Genomic DNA, 13,732 nt, shown 5'->3' with positions numbered 1-13,732 from the left:
TATGACCATGGAGGAAAGATATTCAAAAGACATCCAATGTACCACACCGACCGCCAGGGTGGAAACAACAGGCACCTCAGCGGTAGCCACCTACAGCCAGGCGGAAGTCAAAGTTCCGCCCTCCATAATATGACCAGACAATCCACCACCTTTTCCGGGGGCGGTACCAACGCCATCAAAAGAATGGCAGAAACACTGCACACACGTGAAAGGACTTACCATTGGACATACAGGGAAGAACCACGCCACCATGAAACCAGAACTGCAAGTATTTCCGATGATATTCTATGTTCTGCTCCACCACGAACACCAACGCCGGCAAAGACAACAACGGTGAGTAGAGCCGCCGAGCACACAAAGGAGTGGGGAAGGAAAACGACAGTGGCACACACACACACACCATACACACAACTGGTTGCACAAGAAAACAAGTTAATCCCCCTAAATGGCTGAATAATGAAAGGACAACATGAATGTACCAACCTGATTGTAATAAGATCAACACAGTATAAATAATCATTTAGCCAATGCTACAGATATTTACAAATGTACAGAAAAAGGGACACTGCCCAGTCCTCAGTTTGCGTGGGCCACATGGCCACAGGGCAAAGTCCAAGGCCCCACTTGTTACCTGCATCAATACGGAGAGAATACTGCAGGGGCATCAGTTGGCAAATAGGCAGGCACCTCAGGGGGAGGGAGGGGCACCTCAGCCGGAAGCAGAAACAAGACCACTGATTCTGGATGGGGGCAACATACCCTGTGCTTTGTCCTGGGGAGTGATAGGCCACAGTCTCTTGAGGGGGTGTCTTCCTCACTGGTTCTGGAGGGGGCAACTTGCCCTGTGCTTGGTCCTGGGGAGTGATAGGCCACAGTCTCTCAAGTGGGTGTCTTCCCCACTGGTTCTGAAGTGGACAGGCCACACAGCAGCCCATGGAGGCAGGATCACATTGCGTTGCCGGCAGTGACGGCTGCACTGTGGTGATGCTGGTGGTGGTGGTGGGAGGCTCCTGCACAGCCCCTGCACCCTCGGACGGCTGCACTGTGGTGGTGCTGGTGGTAGTGGTGGGAGGCTCCTGCACAGCCCCTGCACCCTGCGATGGCTGCACAACCACGGTTGGTGGTGGGGGCTCCGTGACAGCTGCTGGTGCAGGCTTCTCCCCCTTTTTGCCTGCTGGTGCAGGCTCCTCCTTGCCCTTCTTGCCTGCTGGTGCAGGCTCCTTCCCCTTTCAGGTGGCAGGTGCAGGCTCCTTCCCCTTCTTGCCTGTTGGTGCAGGCTCCTTCCCCTTTTGGATGGCAGGTTCAGGCTCCTTCCCCTTTCGGCTGGCTGGTGCAGGCTCCTTCCCCTTCAGTGTATGTGGCCTGGAATCCTTTCCACCACGAGTAGGTGCAGATTGAACTGGGCCCGTGGACTGTGTGGCTGAGGTGCTTGGCTGGGTTCTTGATTCCCTGACCATACATGCAGGACGGGGGAGGGGTAGGGAAGAGGTCAAATGGTGGAAAGGAAAAGCGTTTTAGGAACACTGGGGTGGGAAAAGGGAGAAGTAATGGGAGTGGAGGATGAGGGAGTGGTTGTTGGAGGTGTCTGTGTGGTGGATTTGGGTGCAGGTGCATGGGCTGTATGCTGTTGTGAGGTGGATGGCTGTTGGGTGTCTGAGTGCTTGAGTCTGTGTACTTTGGGGGGGGCAGACACAGTGGGAGAGGACACAGGGGACGTGTGCATGGCTGTTGTGGAGGTGTCTGCCAGTGAGGTGCGTGTTCTGCATGGTGTGGTGATGATGCAGGTAGTGGATGATGATGTACTGCATGCAGGTGTGAGTGTGGATGTAACTGGTTGGGAGGTGGAGGAGGAGGAAGAGGGGGAGACAGTGGAAACAGTGGATGTTTTGTTTGAAACTGGATGGTGAGTGCCTGTGGGATGAAGTGTGGTACTTGTGTTTGCCTGTGACACTCTTGGATGTTGTCCTGTGTGCATGCTCATCTGGCTGTGTGCTTGGGATGGGTTAGGGTTGAGGGGAATGGGACTGGGAAGTGGTATTTGGAGGGGGACGGTAGAAACAGTGACAATGGCTGCCATTGAAAGCGCTCAGGAATGCATTAGATTGTTGCATCTGGGCTGCCAGCCCTTGGATGGATCTCAGGAGGTCAATAGCCTCCTCACTCAGGGCAGCAGGGCTCACTGGGGCAGGGTCTGAGGTGCCTGGGGCGAAGGAGATGCCCACCCTCCTACGTGAGCGGGCACGGGAAACTCGATGAGGGGCTGCTAGGAGGGCGGTGCTGGTACGGGGAGTGGCGGCTGTACCTGTAGCTGGGATGGTCACAGAAGTATCCACCATCACCAGAGAGCTCCCATCGGAGAAGGTATCTCAGTCTGAATTGTTGCCTCCAGTCTCCGCTGTGGTGCTCCCCTCGCCCTCCATCCCACTGGTGCCCTCAGCGTCGGTGGAATCTGCCTCCTGGGTCCTGTGGGATGCAGCTCCCTCTGTCACCCATGCCTCTGCTCCTCCGCCAGATGATGCTAATGCACGTAAGGACAGGATGACAAAACAAGAAAGGGGGGAGCGAGACAAAGGATACAATGGGTCAATGTCGGCACCAACACCACTGCTGGCGTACACAGCACCCTCAAACACAGGGAACAGGCCTACACACTATGTATTGCACCACAACTGATATTGCTAGCCACCAAGGCATGAGGAGGGGCACACACCACCAACTGCAGCACACCTGGGAATCATGCAGCTCTGACCAGTAGTGGATGCTTACAAGCTAGGTAGGCAGGATTATCCCTTCAGAACCCTAGCCACCAGAGGACCTACGCTGCTATGTCAGGCCTGGCCTAGGGGCACCCACTAACACACATCCACCACCCGGATACCACCCCACGAGTCATAAGTTCTAATGATAGGCATTGTACTCACCACCTTATGGCTGCTGTGATGCCCTCAACCGCCCATCCAGCTCTGGATAGGCCACCAGCAGTATGCAGGCCATCAGGAGGGGTCAGGGTCCGATGGGCACCCCTTCCTCGTTCGAAGGCCACCCCAGCTGGGCCTCCGTCGTCTTCCGTGCCCAGCGTCTCAGGTCCTCCCACCATTTGCGACACTGGGTGCTCTGCCTGCCATAGACCCCCAGGATCCCCACGTCCTTGGTGATGGCATGCCATATACCCTTCTTTTGATGGGTGCTGACCTGCAGAGGCAATACACACAGGAAAACACCTTTAGACAAACAGTCCAGCCAGTTACACATATGGCTCAACATACCCGTTTCCATCACCATTGGCACACACATAGCCCAGTGCACAATGTGTACACTGCAAGGAGGACATCCACCCTCCCCCCTTACATGAGGCCTACACACACACAACTCCATGCATTCATGCCACATGCATCGTGCCCACAAAGTACTCACGTGTTGGTTTGGAGGCCCATACAGCAGTCCGTACTGGGGTAGGACCACATCCACCAGCCTCTACAACTCCTCCAAAGTGAAGGCTGGGGTACTTTCCCCGGTCATACGGGCCATGTAAGGTCCCAGACACAGGTCACAGCAGCACATGCAGTGTAGGGCGGTCATTCTGACCCTGGCGGTCAAAGACCGCCAGGGCGGAGGACCGCGGGAGCACCGCCGACAGGCCGGCGGTGCTCCAATGGGGATTCCGACCGCGGCGGTAAAGCCGCGGTCGGACCGGCAACACTGGCGGGCTCCCGCCAGTGTACCGCCGCCCCATTGAATCCTCCAAGGCGGCGCAGCTAGCTGCGCCGCCGAGGGGATTCCGACCCCCCCTACCACCATCCAGATCCCGGCGGTCCGACCGCCGGGATCTGGATGGCGGTAGGGGGGGTCGCGGGGTCCCTGGGGGCCCCTGCAGTGCCCATGCCACTGGCATGGGCATTGCAGGGGCCCCCGTAAGAGGGCCCCTAAATGTATTTCACTGTCTGCTGCGCAGACAGTGAAATACGCGACGGGTGCAACTGCACCCGTCGCACAGCTTCCACTCCGCCGGCTCGATTCCGAGCCGGCTTCATCGTGGAAGCCTCTTTCCCGCTGGGCTGGCGGGCGGCCTGAAGGCGACCGCCCGCCAGCCCAGCGGGAAAGTCAGAATTACCGCCGCGGTCTTTCGACCGCGGAACGGTAACCTGACGGCGGGACTTTGGCGGGCGGCCTCCGCCGCCCGCCAAGGTCAGAATGAGGGCCTAGGTCCTCTCCTATGGAAGGTCAAGTAGCAAATGAGGAATCAGATAGAAAATGGCGGTCACGTCTGCGGTGGTGCATATCGTCACCGCCGGCATAGATCACCATTGGCCACTGTAACCCATAGGGCCCAATTTTAACCAGTGAGGAATATCACGGCGGTTCCTGACCGCCTTCCGCCACGGTGCAGAACTTCAGCGGAATTACCTCACTTCCACCTGTCCCTTCACACAGGACAGGCGGATGCCATTTCATGGGGGAGGCAGCCCTATGGAATCATGCTGCATCACAGGAGAAATAGGTACATACTGGACAAATCACAGTGACCCATTACATATTTACAGTTTGTGACAGCCTCCTCACTCTTGTGTCCCTGAGATACCAACTGCTGCAGATGAATAGGAGATGGAGACATACCCCCATGTACAGACCCCTGCTGGACTTGGCTACACTGGAGGACAGGCACATTATCCTCACCTATAGACTTGACAGGGCCACAATCACAGAGCCCAATTGCAGCCTGACCTGATATCTGATATCCGTCACGCCACTGGGATCCACCCTCTTGTGCAAGTGCTATCTGTACTCCATTTCCTGGCAACTGGTTCTTTCCAAGTGACAGTGGGCTCAGCAGCAGGAATGTCACAGCCAATGTTCTCAATAGTGCTTAAAAGAGTGTTGTCTGTCCTGATAAATCACACGTGCAGCTACATTGTTTTTCTCCAGGTTGAGGATTTGGCCACAGTGAAGCTGAGGTTTGTACAATGGGACATATCCACAACATAATTGGGGTGATCGATGGTACATATATTGCATTTGTCCCCCACTCCCCCCCAGAAAAATTAACAGGTGTTCAGGAATCGTAAGAGTTTGCACTCCATGAATGTTCAGTTGGTGTGCTTGGCGGACCAGTATCTCCCACGTCAATGCAAAGTATCCTGGGTTGGAGCATGATGCCTTTGCCCTGAGGAATAGCAGCATCCAAAATGTGATGGCCCAACTACAGAGCACAGGGTGTGGTTAATAGGTGAGCCTTGGTTCCCAGCTAGTTTATGTTGGTGTATGCCTGTGGTGTTGGCCATATAGGTGGTGAGTGGCTAAATGTCGTCCCTCAGTAAGTGCACGTGACTCCGGTTACCCAAACCTATCATGGCTGCTGAACCCTGTGAGGAATGCCAGGACAAGGGCAGAAGAACGTTATAATGAGGCACAAGGGCGAACTAGAAGGATAATTGAAAGAACCTTTGGCCTCCTGAAGGCCAGGTTCCTGTGCCTCCATCTCACAGGTGAATCCCTGTGCTACTCACCCAAAAAGGTCTGCCAGATAGTAGTGACATGCTGCATGTTGCACAACCTGGCCCTCAGATGCCATGTCCCTTTTCTGCAGGAGGAGGAGACTGGAGATGGCCCTGTGGCAGCAGTAGACCCTGTGGACAGTGGGGTTGAGGAGGCAGAGGATGAGGATGAGGACAACAGAACATCTGTGATCTGTCAATACACACATGTAGGACAGTGTAAGTTTACATTTCAATGACTTTGGTTGTAATCTGTGTGGCAATGGAGTGCTGATATTTCCCACTTCTATGCCCACTTACTGTTCCTGCTGGCAATTCATTTAGCAGATGTTGGAGAATTGACAAATACTCCTGGTGTGATATCTACAGCCAGCTACAGGTCATTAATCTATGCTCATTCAATGTACAGTTAATTTACACTGTTTGTACCTATTTAAAAAAGGACATATTTGATATACATGACATACTCCAAATGGAATTTTTTCAAAGGGTGTTTATTGAAATGCTAACATATAGGGTGAAAGTGCAATGGGATGGGATGATGATGGAGAAAAGTCCAGGGGATTGTTCCAGTCTGTTTGCAGAACAGGTGCATTGTCCAAGAGGGCATAGGAAGGGGAGCAATGGCAGTTCATGGTGGACAGGGTGACTGAGTGGGCCACAAGGGGAAAAATCAGGAGAGTCTCATTTCCTGGCGGGGGTCTTGGCATGTGTCTCTGGCTTCTGTCTGGATCGCAGGGAACGTTTGCGGGGTGGTTCACCTTCTGAAGGAGGAGGGGTGTTGGTGGCCTGTGAGTCCTGTGGCGGGGCCTCCTGGCCACTAGCGGCAGCGGAAGTGGAAGGCTGTTCAGATATCTGGCTAGTGACAGGGGCCCACTGGTGTGAGACTGCCTCCCTCATAATGTTGGCCTTGTCTGCCAGCACCCCTGCTATGGAGATCAGGGCTTTGTTGATGGCCTGCAAGTCCTCCCTGATCCCCTGGTACTGTCCCTCCAGCAGCCGCCTGTTCTCCTGCACGTTGTCCAGGATCTGGCCCATCGTGTCCTGGGAATGCTGGTAGGCTCCCTGGATCTCTGAGAGTGCCTCCTGGAGAGTCGGTTCCCTGGGCCTGTCCTCCACTTGGCGCACAGCACTCCTCCCAGTTTCCCTGTTGGCCTGTGCCAATGTCTCCTGAACTGTGTGCCCACTGCCACCGACCCCAGGTCCCTGATTGTCTTGGGGTCGAGGTGTGGCCTGGGGCCCCTGTAGAGGTGGACACACTGCTGATTGACGTGTCATGGGGACAGAGGTGTGGGTACGCTGGGTGGGTGCTGTGGTGTTGTTTCCAGATGGGGGACGCTCTGTGGTGGTGTGTGACTGGGCTTGGGATACTGGCTGTCCAGTGGTCCCTGATGGGCCAGGTAGATCATCCAGATCCTGAAGACCAGAGTTACTGTCATCACTGTGGACCTCTTCTGTTGGGGGACTGGGTAGTGATGGCACCTCCTCACTCTTGTCCGCATTCAAAGTGAATCCTGCATCACTGAGTAAACAACATACTTTTGAGAGAGCTCTATCATGCTCCTTCTGTGTAGCTCAGAAAACTAGTATGTCATCACCATTATTAATGCATTCCGAACAGGTGGAATGATACGTCAAATGATGTCTTGAAAAGTTCTGGAGCTGATGACACATCAAAACTTAGTCCACCGCCCATCAAACGTGCACCGCCATCAGGCCGCCTGTGCGGCCTGAACACCGCCAGCCCTATTAGGAGTTCATCACAGGGCCAGCGGGTGTAAACAGCGTTTCCGCCCTTTGGCGCTGCAGTGAACAGGGCCTTAACATTGACGCCGGCTCGTATTCAAGCCAGCGCCAATGTGGCGGTGCGGGGGTGCAGCAGAGCCCATTGTGATTTCCACTGCTCATAATTTGGGCAGTGGGAAGCGCGACGGAGCTGTCTGTGTGGCCCACTGCACCATCTTTCCACCAATCTTTGCATGGTGGGGCTACCATCATGCAAAGGCTGGAAGAAAGGGGACTCGTAATCCCCAGGGAGCTCTGTCTTGGAAGAGGTACGGGGTATGGGTTGTTATGTCCATCTGATGATAACCTTTATTTAAATGAAGGTGAAGAAGTCACATACCATCAGATTCAAAATTCTTTGAATTCACCACCAAACACTGATTACGATCGACACGTTTTCATTTGAGAGCGTCAAGAAGTCGGTAAAACTATTGATGGATTTGTGGAAAGACTCGATCACTCATCAAACACTGTAAGTTCAATTAACTTAATGATGAAGAAACTATGCATTAGCAGGAAAGCACCAGCTATGTGGTATTAGACATTTTAATGATGCGTAACTCAATTCGCTCTTGTCATCATTTTGTCAGTCTTCAGCCTTGGCTTGTTGTCTCTTCAGTGGAAATCCCTGCAGCACAACCCCTCCCCCAGCCATCTATTGGTAACATCATCAGCCTGGAGGAGAGACATATTGACATGTCTTGATAGTCTTGACAGGTGTTTCCATAGTTACCAGAAGGAAGCATATTTCTAGTAATTCTTAGTGTTTACCTCCCTATCTCAGAATTTGTTCGCTGTTATAAATTTCAAATGGAGCCAAGATGGAGGAGATCCTTTGGCTTTCTGTCAGTGAAATTTGTGACCTTTGCAGTTTTAGAGTATAGGATAAGAAAATATGTGTCCTGCAAACAGTGCAACCTCTTTTCTCTAACCCCAAACATGGACATGCTTCCTCCAGCACTGAGATACTGAAACCTCTGCTTTTGGTCTTACAAACACACCCCAGGGGCTGTATAGCAACCCCCACAACAGACAAGTTTCATTTTTCAACCCTAAAGTGACCCTCATCCTCCATAAAGGTTACAAATACTTTTCACAACATAGAGGCGCTCAAACTGCAGCCCGAGTGACCCCCAACCATGTATCAAAGGTCACGCTTCTCTTCTCCATTATGGTCAGGACAACAGTAAAGATCAGAGTACTGAGATACAAAGTGCAGTACTGGGGTAACGAACACAGCACTAGTGCAAAGAAAATGCCTGATAATAAGGGCACTGGATAGGGATTACAGCACTGAGTACAGACATAGTAGTGAGTAAGGAACAAATGGATTGGATGAGAAGTGCAGTAGTGGCCTAAGGGGGCATCACAGAGGAATTAGATGCAGTTCCAGGGTGAGGAACTTGATACTGAGGTAAAGACTGTAATATCAAGGTAAGAAATGCCAAGTGGATGTTAAGAGCTATGCAGTGAGGTTAGAACTTTGTTCAGAGATAGCAGACTTGTAGTAAGGAGGTAAGCGCAGGTGTAAGGGCTGGTGAAAGTAACACAGAGAAGGAGCTAACTAGAAGTGTACTGGGGTGGTGGAAAGAGTAGTCAGAGTAGTAAGTGCAGTAACAGGCAATGAACACAGTAAGGCCCTCATTCCAATGTTGGCGGGCGGCGGAGGCCGCCCGCCAGAATTCCCCCCTCCGAAATACCGCGCCGCGGTCAAAAGACCGCAGCGGGTATTACAAGTTTTCCCCTGGGCTGGCGGGCGGTTGCTGAAAAACCGCCCGCCAACCCAGGGGAAAACGACCTTCCCACGAGGATGCCGGCTCGTAATCGAGCCGGCGGAGTGGGAAGGTGCGACGGGTGCAGTGGCACCCGTCGCGTATTTCAGTGTCTGCAAGGCAGACACTGAAATACTTTGCGGGGCCCTCTTACGGGGGCCCCTGCCGTGCCCATGCCATTGGCATGGGCACGGCAGGGGCCCCCAGGGGCCCCGCGACCCCCCCTACCGCCATCCTGTTCATGGCGGCTTTCCCGCCATGAACAGGATGGCGGTAGGGGGGGTCGGAATCCTCATGGCTGCGGAGCGTGCTCCGCAGCCATGGAGGATTCACACGAGCAGCGGAAAGTCGGCGGGAGACCGCTGACTTTCCGCTTCTGACCGCGGCTGAACCGCCGCGGTCAGAATGCTCGTTGGAGCACCGCCAGCCTGTTGGCGGTGCTCCCGTGGTCGGTGGCCGCCAGGGTCAGAATGACCCTCTAAGTGTTTACCGTGTGCCTAGTGGGGATGCTAATGGGAAGACGCTTTTCAATACATATCTTTGTTGCAATTGAAAAAGGCTAACATTAACACAACCCTCCTACAAAACCATGTAACTTGATATCACTGCCAGGAAAAACACTTGCATAATACAGCCACACCACACTTGTTAGGACTAAGACTCATTGGGGGTCATTCTGACCTCGGCGGTAAAAGGCCCTTACCGCCGGTCAGAAGTCCGCCATTATACCGCCGCGGCCGCGGTAAACCACCACGGTCATTCTGACCTCCAACTGGCAAACCGCCAAAAACCCGACATCCACGGAAGGCCGCCTCATCAGCGGGCAGCGATAAACTGGAGATGACCAAACCTCCACCGTCACACCAACAGAAATACGCCCATGCCATTACGACCCACGAATCCACGCGGCGGTCTTTCAACCGCGGTATTCCATTGGCGGTACACACCGCCGCGGTCAAAATACACACACCCTTACAAAACACAGCCACATTGGACAATTCGAAATACACACACCTGATACACATACACACAACACTCCCACACACCCATCACCATATAAAACACACACCCACATCACCCACAAACCCCCACAAATCGAAAATCAGAGACAAGGCGCAATACACAAAGAGAGAGCACAGGGAACGCAAACCACAACACACACAGGAACCCAACATCATCACCCACACCACATCTACGCACACATCACCACACACCACCACTCACATCACCACAAACACCACCCCACACCTCATCCACACAACCCCATGGCACCCCAAAGACACCCCAGGTTCTCGGACCAAGAACTCAGGGTCATGGTGGAGGAAATAATAAGGGTAGAGCCCCAGCTCTTCGGCACACAGGTGCAGCACACCACAATAGCCAGGAAGGCGGAGCTATGGCAAAGGATCGTCGACAGGGTCAACGCTGTGGGACAGCATCCCAGAAATCGGGAAGACATCCAAAAGCGCTGGAACGACCTACGGGGGAAGGTGCGCTTGATGGTGTCAAGATACAACATCGCTGTGCAGAAGACTGGCGGCGGACCCCCACCCACTCCACCCGATTTCACAGCATGGGAGCAAGACGTCTTTAACATCCTGCATCCTGACGGCCTCGCTGGAGTAGCCGGAGGAATGGACTCTGGTAAGTCTAATCTCAACTACTTCACCCCCCCAACCACCAGCATGCCAACCCACACCCCCACCCTCACCCCCAACCCCAACCCCCCAGCACACATCCTCCCTGCCAATGTCTCACCAGCACAACCCACCCAACCCAACACCAAACCCTGAATGCCAACACAAACCACGGACACCCATCACCTATGCATGACCACTGCACATACCCATCCCCCCCCCACAAACCACCCTCACATCTCCTCCCACAAGGGAATGCCAGCACTGGGGGACAAGGGCACCCACAAATCGCACACCATGGCACACACAGAAGCAATAACCATACTCTTTTACACCTGCAGGGCCCGAACGCCAACACACCGGCCAGGAGGGTCCAGATTTGTCCATCCCACCCCCAGAACAGGCCCCCAGTGATGACAGCAGCTCTGGCGACCTAGAACCTGATGACCAGCCCGGACCATCGGGGACCTCTGGACAGTCGGTGCCCCACACACAGATACAGGCCACAGCAGACCCAACCCCCTCTGGGAATATCAGCACAGCTCCCACCCAGCGGGCCCATGCCTCTGTCTCCAGGACGCGTCAATCAGCGGTGTGTCCGCCACTACAGGGCACCCAGGCTGACCCACCACCCCAACAACAACAGGGACCTGGGGGCAGTGGTAGTGGGCACACCGTCCAGGGGACAGAGGCCCGGGGAAACAGGGGAACTGGGAGGGCTGCAGTGCGGCAGGGGGGGGAGGACAGGCCCAGGGAACCCACTCTCCAAGAGGCCCTCACCACCATCATGGGAGCATACCACCACTCCCAGGAGACGATGGCGACGGTACTGGACAGGTTCCAGGAGATCCAGGCACAGCAGGAGGAACGGTACATGGGGTTCAGAGACGAACTCAGGAACATCGGTTCCGCAATGGGGACCATAGTCCTGGCCCTCAACCGGATAGACACGACATTGCGGGACCATGTGGCACTCCAAAGGGCCCCTGTCACTAGCCTGGACCTGGAACAGCCTACCACCTCCGCCGGCGCTAGTGGACAGGAGGCCCCCACACAACGACAGGCCACCAGAACCCCACCTCCTGCTGAAGAACAACCATCCCGCAAGAAGAACCTGAGATCACAAAAGAAGACAGAGTAGGATGCCAAGACCCCCGCCAGCATAAGATACCCCCTGATGTCATCCCACTGTCCCACATTGTCACCCTGTCCAACCTTAAACAGCCCCTGCTCCATCCTTCCACAGGCATATGGACAATGCACCTGTGAAACTAAGAACTGGACTCTGCCATGGAAATTACTCCACCCCCACCCATCACTGTTTTACTATCATGGACCTATATGTAGCACTAAAAATAAATCACTAATTGCACTTCAAAAATCTGGAGTCTGCTTGTATTCTTAACAAATGTATTACACATAACGGTTCAATAATGTTCAGTTACATTGTGATGACAACATACCAATGTCAATGAGCTTTAGTCCATGGGCAAACAAAGCAGAAGTCACGCAGTGGGTCATACAGCTCTGAAAAGTGAAGGGGAAGTCAAAAATCAGTTAAAAGGAACTGGGGGGAAACACAGAAAGTAGAGATGCAGGAGGCCTGAAGTAAATGTAAAATGGTGTGGGTGATTCTTACCTGTGTGCTACTGAAAGTACTGTTGTATAACTGTGTCCCTGTTGTCCGTGTCGTCCCTGTTGTCCGTGTCGTCCCCGTCGTCTTCCTCCTCTTCACTCTCCACAGGCTCCACAGCTGCTACAACACCACCATCTGGACCATCCTCCTGCAGGAAAGGCACCTGGCGTCGCAATGCAAGATTGTGAAGCATACAGCAGGCCACGATGATCTGGCACACCTTCTTTGGTGAGTACATTAGGGATCCACCTGTCAAATGCAGGCACCTAAACCTGGCCTTCAGGACCCCGAAGGTCCTTTCTATGATCCTCCTAGTTCGCTCATGGGCCTCATTGTACCGTTCCTCTGCCCTGGTCCGGGGATTCCTCACTGGGGTCAATAGCCAAGGCAGGTTGGGGTAACCAGAGTCACCTATTAGCCACACACGTTGTCTCTGTAGCTGTTCCATCACATAAGGGATGCTGCTATTTCGCATAACATACGCGTCATGCACTGACCCAGGGAACTTGGCATTTACATGGGAGATGTACTGGTCAGCCAAACAGACCACCTGCACATTCATCGAATGGTAATTTTTTCTGTTTCTGTACACCTGCTCATTGTCTTTTGGGGGTACTAAAGCCACATGGGTCCCATCAATGGCACCAATGATGTTGGGGATATGTCCAAGGGCATAGAAATCACCCTTCACAGTTGCCAAATTACCCTCCTCAGGAAAAACAATGTAGCTCCGGATGTATTTAATCAGGGCAGACAACACTCTGGACAAAACCTTAGAAAACATAGGCTGAGACATCCCTGATGACATGGCCACTGTTGTCTGAAAAGACCCACTTGCCAAAAAATGGAGGACTGACAGAACCTGCACCAGAGGGGGAATTCCTGTGGGTTGGCGGATGGGGGACATCAGGGCTGGCTCCAGCTGGGCGCACAGTTCATGTATAGTGGCTCGGTCAAGTCGGTATCGAAGTATAATATGTCGTTCTTCCATTGTCGACAGGTCCACCAGCGGTCGGTACATGGGAGGATTCCTCCTTCTCCTCGCAAGTCCCAGCGGACGGTGCTTAGGAAGGACAACATGGAGTACAGAGTCAAGCAACCCACAGGTACGTAACCACAGCTTGCACAGACACGAATCGCTATGCATTGAATGGCTTGTATGAGTGGCAATGCAAGGCCTAGGCCTGTGTGACGCAGTAGAAATTATTAAGCCATGTGGGCCCTTGAAATGGCGGCTGCCTGACCTGTGAAGTGTGACAGTGGGATGTGAGGTCAATGCGCTGGCGTGGCACACCGTGGTGGTAGGCGGTCGAAGACCGCTGTGCGAAGCCGCATTGGTTAACATTGAACCCTATGGGTTTCAGGAGCCAATGACGATGTGCGCCGGCGGTCGCGGTACGCACCGCCGCG

The sequence above is a fragment of the Pleurodeles waltl genome, chromosome 12 (assembly GCF_031143425.1).
Source record: "Pleurodeles waltl isolate 20211129_DDA chromosome 12, aPleWal1.hap1.20221129, whole genome shotgun sequence".
Classification (NCBI taxonomy): domain Eukaryota; kingdom Metazoa; phylum Chordata; class Amphibia; order Caudata; family Salamandridae; genus Pleurodeles; species Pleurodeles waltl.
This window is presented reverse-complemented; position numbering follows the sequence as displayed.